Raw genomic sequence first — 8281 nt, 5'->3', positions numbered from 1 at the left:
CCAGGAGATATCAGCTGTGATGGCTTGGAGAAACAGTGTAAACCACCAGTGTAAACAAGAGCAGGGCATATATGAGTAGTTGAGAACGGTGAATAGGAGTATGGCTAGACAGAAGATAGTAGGGATGACAAGTTTTTTAGGGCACAGTCCAGATTGGTCTTGTGTCTGGAATGAGACTGGAGCCTAACAAAAAGGAGCGTCTATACAGGAGATCCAATGGGTATCGGGGGACCTGCCCCGATAATCACGTAGGTTCCTTTCTATTTTCCTAAGCGTTGACTGGCTTGAGAAATAAAAGGACAGAGTACAAAAGAGAAATTTTAAAGCTGGGCGTCCGGGGGAGACATCACACATTGGTAGGATCCGTGATGCCCCACAAGCCACAAAAACCAGCAAGTTTTTATTAGGGAGTTTCAGAAGGGGAGGGAGTATACGAATAGGTGTGGGTGACAGACATCAAGTACTTAACAGGGTAATAGAATATCACAAGGCAAGTGGAGACAGGGCGAGATCACAGGACCACAGGACCGAAGTGAAATTTAAATTGCTAATGAAGTTTTGACACCATTGTCATTGATAACATCTTATCAGGAGACAGGGTTTTGAGATCAACCGGTCTGACCAAAGTTTATTAGGCGGGAATTTCCTCTTCCTAATAAGCCTGGGAGCGCTATGGGAGACTGGAGTTTATTTCACCTCTGCAATCTCGACCATCAGAGACAGGTACGCCCCGGGGAGGCCAGTTCAGGGACCTACCCCTAGGTGCGCATTCTCTTTCTCAGGGACGTTCCATGCTGAGAAAGGAATTCAGTGATATTTCTCCCATTTGATTTTGAAAGAAGAGAAATATGGCTCTGTTCTGCCCGGCTCACCAGCGGTCAGAGTTTAAGGTTATATCTCTTATTCCCTGAACAATTGCTCTTATCCTGTTCTTTTTTCAGGGTGCCAACATTTCATATTGCTCAAACACACATGCTATACAATTTGTGTAGTTAACGCAATTATTACAGGGTCCTGAGACGATATACATCCTTCTCAGCTGACAGGATTAAGAGATTAAAGCAAAGACAGGCATAGGAAATCACAAGGATATTGATTGGGGAAGTGATAAGTGTCCATGAAATCTTTACAATTTATGTTTAGAGATTGCAGTAAATGCAGGCATAAGAAATTACAAAAGTATTAATTTGGGGAACTAATAAATGTCCATAAAATCTTCACAATCCATATTCTTCTGCCATGGCTTCAGCTGGTCCCTCCATTTGGGGTCCCTGACTTCCCGCAACAAATGGGCTGTACCTTGCAGCATTCCGAGGACAGGCCTGACTTCTGAGAAGGGAAAGTGGTAAAAGTATTGTCCAGTCCTTTTTAAGTTGGTGGCTGAGCTTGGTAAGGTGTGTTTTTAAAAGACCATCAGTCTGTTCTACCTTTCCTGAAGATTGAGGACTGTAAGGAATATAAAGGTTTCACTGAATACTAAGAGCCTGAAAAAATGCTTGGCTGACTTGATTAATAAAGGCAGGTCTGCTATCGGACTGTATGGAGGTGGGAATGCCAAACTGAGGAATTATGTCTGACAGAAGGGAAGAAATGACCGTGGTGGCCTTCTTAGACCCTGTGGGAAAGGCCTCTACCTATCCAGTGAAAGTGTCTACCTAGACCAAGAGGTATTTTTGTTTCCTGACTCGGGGCACGTTGAGTAAAGCTAATTTGCCAGTCCTGGGTGGGGGCAAATCCCTGAGCTTGATGTGTAGGGAAGGGAGTGGGCCTGAAGAATCCCTGAGGAGTAGTAGAATAGCTGATGGAACACTGAGAAGTTATTTCCTTGAGGATAGATTTCCACGATGGAAAGGAAATGAGAGGTTCTAAGAGGCGGGCTAGTGGCTTGTACTATAGCATAGCCTGCTTTTGCTGGTGTGTGGCTATTAGGCCTGGTGGAACTGCTATCAATAAACTAAGTGTGGTAAGGGTGAGAAACAGGGAAGAAGGAAATGTGGGGAAATGGGGTGAACGTCAGGTGGATCAGAGAGTGTTATGCCCAGACCGTTAGTTCCCTAAAGAAGACCACCAGAGTCCAGAGTCAAAGCCAAGCGGCAAGGATCTTTACTACAAGTTCGAACCTGGTCCTTCCATTCCACAGCATACAAGAGGGCCTTGAACAATGCGAGTGTTTGCTTTTTATAGCCTGAAAGTTACAGGGGAACAAAGGAATTCTTTTGGTTCCCGCTCTTTCAGTAAAACTTTGAACGGCTGTCCCTTTATCGGAGACTTTCCTGGTGGTGTTTGTACTGGGCTCAGGAAGTTTGAGAGATATATGGCGATATGTGGTGGGATGGGAGGATGGGATGTGTTTGTACTGGGGCTTGTTTGTTTTGAGCCTGGGGCTGAGGAATGTGCCCGGCTCCTTTCAAGAGATGCAGTCATGAGGGTCAGGTGTGGTATCAGGAATAATGGGGGAGGCCGGGTTGAAGTCCGGGCCAGGAACAATGGTAATTGTGGGAGACTCAACAAAGAGTGAGTACAGCAGAAGGAGCCGGAGAGCAGAATGTATATGTGGCAGGTGTGAGGAAGAAAATAGATTTTGGAAATTATGAGAGCTGTAGAGAGTGAGTTGAGCATAGTTTCTGATTTTAAGGGCCTTTAAAAGTATTAGGGTGGCAGCAGCTGCTGCACGGAGACACAACGGCCAACCTAAAACAGTAAGGTCAAGTTGTTTGGACAAAAAGGCTACAGGAAGCCATCCTGGTCCTTGTGTAAGAATTTCAACTGCACAGCGCTGCACTTCGGCTGTGTGTAATGAAAAGGGTTGGGATGAGTCACGGAGAGCTCGTGTAGCAGGACGAGTTCCAGACAAAACTCCTCAGACACCAGATTAAAGAAGGAAGAGGTTTTTTTATTCGGCCGGGAGCGTCGGCAGACTCGTGTCTTAAGAGCCAAGCTCCCTGAAAAAGAAATTCCTAGCCCTTTTAAGGGCTTAGAACTCTAAGGGTTCTACGTGAAAAAGTCATAATAGATCAAGTAAGCTTGAGGAACGTGACTGGGGGCTACATACATCAGCTAACAGAACAAAAAGTTTTTACAGTGCTTTCTCATACGATGTCTGGGATTTACGGATAACACCAGTAGTTTTGGTCAGGGGTTAATATTATTGTTATTTTAACCACCAGGGCCAGGTGGTGGCGCCAAGGTCGTCTAGGTATTTATTTTACTTCTGTTTTTTCCAGCTTTTTGCTTTCTCCCTTTTTTGCTGTCTTATAAACTAGGGAAAAGGGAGGTTGGGGAGAAACTGGGAAGGACAACAGGAGAAGTGGTGGTCTCATACCATATTTCCCCCCTTTGAGCATTTTCACTTTTTAGTGGGAGTTCTTACTCTCATCTTTACTTTTTGAGTCTATTTGTGAGATAGAGCGATAGTGATTTATATAATACACGTGTGCTGAAGTTTTCTGATGAACCAAAGTAGCAACAAAATCTTTTATCATTTGAAAAAGCAAGGGTAATACACAGGGGAGCAGCAAGCAAGTTCCTATCACTAGCAATACACCTGCAATGAGGGTTTTAAATCTTCCTATAGCTGGAAACCATTTTTCAAATAAAGACTCAGGATTAAACTCGTGCCAAACCTGTACAGGCACATGTGCAACCTTTGTCATGTCCCTGACTATGTTTTTAACCACCTGTCCTTCATCATTTATTTGTAGGCAGCAATTGGTTAAGTTAAATTTTCCACAAACTCCTTCAGCTACTAGCAAGTAGTCTAAGGCCAGTCTATTCTGATAGATAGCATTCCTCATTTGGGTTTCTTGCAAAGCTAAAACAGTCAAAGCTCTGCCAGTTTCATTAGTAATTATTTCTTAGACGGACTGCAACCGTATGATCCAATTGAGCATGTAGATGGGGGTTCGGTATCCCCATGAGCCATCTTGTGCCCATGTGGCAGGCCCATAATTCTGTATGATCCTTTCAGGGGGCCACTCATTATCTTTCCAATTTCCTATAACTATGCCTTTCTTTTCTCGGGAGGCATAGACCAGGAAACCTAGGAGCTCACCCGTTTTTATGGGTAATAAGAAAAAGGGCGGCTTAATAGTGTCAACAACACAACTGCCTGCCCATTTATTAGGTAACCGAATGTAGGCTCTGTGCCTACATATCTAGTATAGTCCAGCGGGAACCGTCCAGTCCTGATGAGATTCTGGATGAGCCTAAGCAGTTTTTAATTTAGAAAATTTACTAAATGGATTCTTTTCAGTGTGGTTTAGGCCCTACTAAGTAGTTGTCTTTGTTGTGCTGTTATACAACTTCTGTCCTATACAATTAAGCTTTCCTACAGGGATGATAAAGTCTTTCCCTTCTCTAGCTATACAGTATTGTCTAATAATTGAGGTTTTTAGGACCTAGAAGTTGCTAGCTTGGGCCTTCTGAACTGGAATTATAGCAGGAGCTGGATCAGTAGGCACCAACTCTCGGGTTTCCCAAGGCCATCTGTCTCGGATAGTGGTTCCTCCGCGTACATAACAAGGAGTAACATTAAGTAAGAAAATTACATTTTCTGCTAATTGGAGAAACAAATTTTTTGTCTTTTTCGGAAGTTCTGGTGCTGGCAGATTCAGCTCCTCATAAAAGGTTTGAAATACTGGTTTGGGAGAGCACTTGTGGACCTCCCCTCTAATTAAAATGGCAACTTGAGGGTTTAAACCTGTCCTATTGATCCCCAGGGTTACACGTTCTCCCTTTTTCCAAAGGGGATCTAGGGGATTGGTAATTATTAGTTCTGGTGGGTTACAGTGATCGGCAGCACAGGAGGGGTTGGCTTCCCCCTTCTGAAGATAAACCGAGTCCTTTTTGTTCTTTTTTTAAGTAGCCTAAATAACACATGGCCAATAGGCACAATTTTTACAAACCCCTGACTCATGACAAACATATTTATTTTCTACTCTTTAGCTCCTTTCTCAGTTAAGAGAACCACATCCTATTTCTAGCTTTTTACTGTTAATGGCTGCACAAGCATCAAATCTTAAAGTTATTTGCTTGGGGATTTCTTTTTCTTCTGTTCTTCTTATTTTACTTGTATCACCTAGGAAAAGGCCAGTTCTTATTTCAAAAACGGTGGTTGCAGGGGGCTCAGATGGGTTATAACACACATCAGGTCAGTTATTTCTTGGGCTACATACCTTGTACTGAGTGGCGTTATACAAACAAGTTTCTTTTATTGTTTCCATACATTCATAATAACTATAGAACAGAAAGATTGTTTTAATTTGCTGTCCTACTTCAGTAACCTGATGAATACACTAGGAACAGTCCCCATTTTGAGTAAGGTCTGTTGAAGCCCTTACTGTATAAGTCCAAAATTTAAGAAAAATGAATCTAACGATGAGCTTCCTCATGCTTCGGCCATGCGTGGACCAGTCAGCTTCCGGGTGTGACTGGAGCAGGGCTTGTCGTCTTCTTCAGGGTCACTCTGCAGGGGTTGTCTGGGCTTGGTCTTGCCTCCCAGGTTTCCGGCGCTGCAGGTTTTACACAGCTGTGGTGGTTCCAGGCTGGGATTCCTTCTACCTTCACAGCGGTGGGAGTGCTCAGGACGACAGTCTGGGGTCCTTTCCACCGTGGACACAAAGAGGGTACTTTCCAGTCCTTGATCCACACTCGATCACCTGGGGAGAAAGGGTGAACTGGGGAGAATAAACTAACAGGGCATCTCTCATTTACCCAGGCTGAGATTGTCTGTGTAATTTTTCCTAAAGCCTGTAGCTGTCGCTGTAACTCAATTTCACCTAACTCTCAGGGAGTGCCTGGAAGTCCCCGCAATATAGGAGGGGGCCTATGATATAAAATTTCATAAGGGGAATATCCTGTTCTTTTAGAAGGGGTACATCTAATTTTAAATAATACCATAGGGAGAGCCTGTATCCATTTTAATCCTGTTTCCTGACATACTTTCCCTAAACTATTTTTGATAGTTCGATTCATTCGCTCCACCTTTCCGGAACTCTGAGGCCCGGAGGCAGCATGCAGTTTCCGTGTGATCCCCAATACCTTTGCCGCCTTCTGTTCTAAGTCAGCCACAAACGCCGGCCCATTATCTGAGCTGATCCATAAGGGCAGTCCAAATCTAGGAATAAGATCTCAAAGAAGCACACGAGTTACTTCACGAGCTTTCTCAGTTCGTGTTAGATAAGCCTCCACCTACCCAGAGTAGGTACGCCCAAGAACTAGTAAATACTTGTTACCTCTACACTTTGGTATCTCTGTGAAGTTCACCTGGAGCTCTTCAAAGGGGGCTGCTCCATAAGCTTGTATGCCGGGTGGAACGGCTGGACCCTGCCTCGCATTATGCTGTCGGCAGGTAACACACCACTGCGTCACCGTTTTGGCAAGGCCTGACAAATGCGAGATGTAGAAATACCAGCCTAACAACTTTTCAAGTGATTCCTGACCTAGATGGGTGGTTTCATGCACAGCCAGTACAACTGCAGCTCCTAGCAGCTGTGGCACAGCTACTCTCCCATCCGGTAACCGAATTCATCCTTCCTCCATCACTTGTGCTCTCTCTGCCTGGAGAAAGTCTTTTTCTTCTTTAGAATAAGTAGGTACAAGATCAGGTGCTTGAGGGAGCATGGGGGCTGTGACTGATGCCCGGAAGGGGGCAGATGCTGCTTTTCGAGCCTCTAAGTCAGCGCGGGAATTGCCTAAACCCACCAAGGTGGAAGCTCGCTGGTGTCCTCTGCCATGCATAACTGCCACCTTGTGGGGTCTCCATACGGCTTTTAATAATTGCAAGATTTCTTGTTGATATTTTATGTCTTTTCCCCCAGAGTTCAATAGGCCCTTTTCTTTATATAATGCTCCATGCACTTGAAGGGTTGAAAAGGCATATTGAGAGTCAGTGTAAATGTTGACATTCTTAGCTTCACTGAGTTGTAAGGCCCGAATTAAAGCAATGAGTTCAGCTTTCTGAGCTGAAGTGCCCAGGGGAAACGATCTGGCTTCAGCAACAGTGTCCAGAGTTACCACCGCATATCTTGCACATCTCTCTCCTTGTGGGTTGATGAAGCTGCTCCCAGCCATGTATAGTTCCTAGTCTACTGATGCCTAAGGCTGGTCCTGGAGGTTAGGTCTGCTAGAGTAAACTGAGTCCAACACTTCTACACAGTCATGCTCGACAGGGCTCTCTGATACTGGGAGCAAGGTAGCGGGGTTCGGGGTGTTACAAACTTCAATGGTTATATGGGGATTTTCACAGAGCAAACTTTAGTACTTAGTGAGTCTAGCATTCATTAGCCAATGATGTCCTTTAGTATTCATTAAAGTCACCACAGCATGGGGGGCCTTTATGTTCAGGTTTTGTCCAAGAGTCAGCTTATCTGCTTCTTGTACTAGCAGGGCAGTTGCTGCCAAGGCCCTTAAACACGGGGGCCATCCTTTAGAAACCCCGTCTAGTTGTTTAGAGAGGTAGGCCACCGGCCTCGGCCAGAGACCCACAGTTTGGATTAAAACACCAACTGCCATCTTTTCTCTCTCTGACATATACGATGGAAAAGGCTTTGTTAGATCGGGTAGCCCCGGGGCTGGGGTGATATAAATCTTTCCTTTATCTCATGAAAGGCTTGCTGTTGCTGGGATCCCCATTCAAAACGTTCCCGATCACCACCACCCCTTTTTGACCTCATACAAAGGCTTGGCTTATACTGCAAAGTTTGGGATCTACAGTCTGCAAAACCCCACAGCCCATAAGAATTCTCTCACCTGCTTTCTGGTGTTAGGCTGCGGTAGATTTCAAATGACCTGCTTTCTTTCTGATCCTAGACTGCTCTCCCCCTGTCGGATAGTAAATCCTAAGTAATGTACCTGCTGTCGGCAGATCTAAGCTTTTTTCTTGGACATCTTATACCCACAGTCCTCCAGGTGCCGGAGTAGAGCATCTGTTCCTTTGGTGCACCCGACTGCCATGGGGTGTCCCAGCAAAAGGTCATCAACGTACTGGAGCAACACGCAGTCTAGGTCTCTGGTGGGAAACTTCTGGAGGTCTCGAGGCGATGCCTCCCCGAAGATGGTGGGGGAGTTTTGAACCCTTGGAGAAGCCGGGTCCAAGTGTACTGAGTAGTGACACCTGACTCCGGATCTTCCCACTGAAAGGCAAACAGCTTCTGGCTCTCAGGGGCTAATCTGATGCTGAAGAACGCATCTTTCAGGTCCAAACAGGTGAAGCAGCTGTCCTCAGCTGGCAGCAACCCCAGCAATGTGTGCGGGTTAGGTACTGCTGGATGTAAAGTCACTG

At 45.2% G+C, this 8281-nt stretch overlaps 1 long non-coding RNA gene across 1 annotated transcript; it reads right to left on the bottom strand.

Moving 5' to 3' along the window:
- Positions 1-5543: 5543 nt before the first annotated feature.
- On the bottom strand, positions 5544-7458 carry LOC129524391 (uncharacterized). Its single transcript, XR_008668146.2, has 3 exons — positions 6234-7458; positions 6040-6128; positions 5544-5657 (listed from the first exon to the last, which is right to left on the bottom strand). It is a non-coding gene; the product is annotated as an uncharacterized lncRNA (long non-coding RNA).
- Between the last annotated feature and the right edge of the window lie 823 nt (positions 7459-8281).

This window comes from Gorilla gorilla, chromosome 7 (assembly GCF_029281585.2).
Source record: "Gorilla gorilla gorilla isolate KB3781 chromosome 7, NHGRI_mGorGor1-v2.1_pri, whole genome shotgun sequence".
Taxonomy (NCBI): Eukaryota; Metazoa; Chordata; class Mammalia; order Primates; family Hominidae; genus Gorilla; species Gorilla gorilla.
This window is presented reverse-complemented; position numbering and strand designations above follow the sequence as displayed.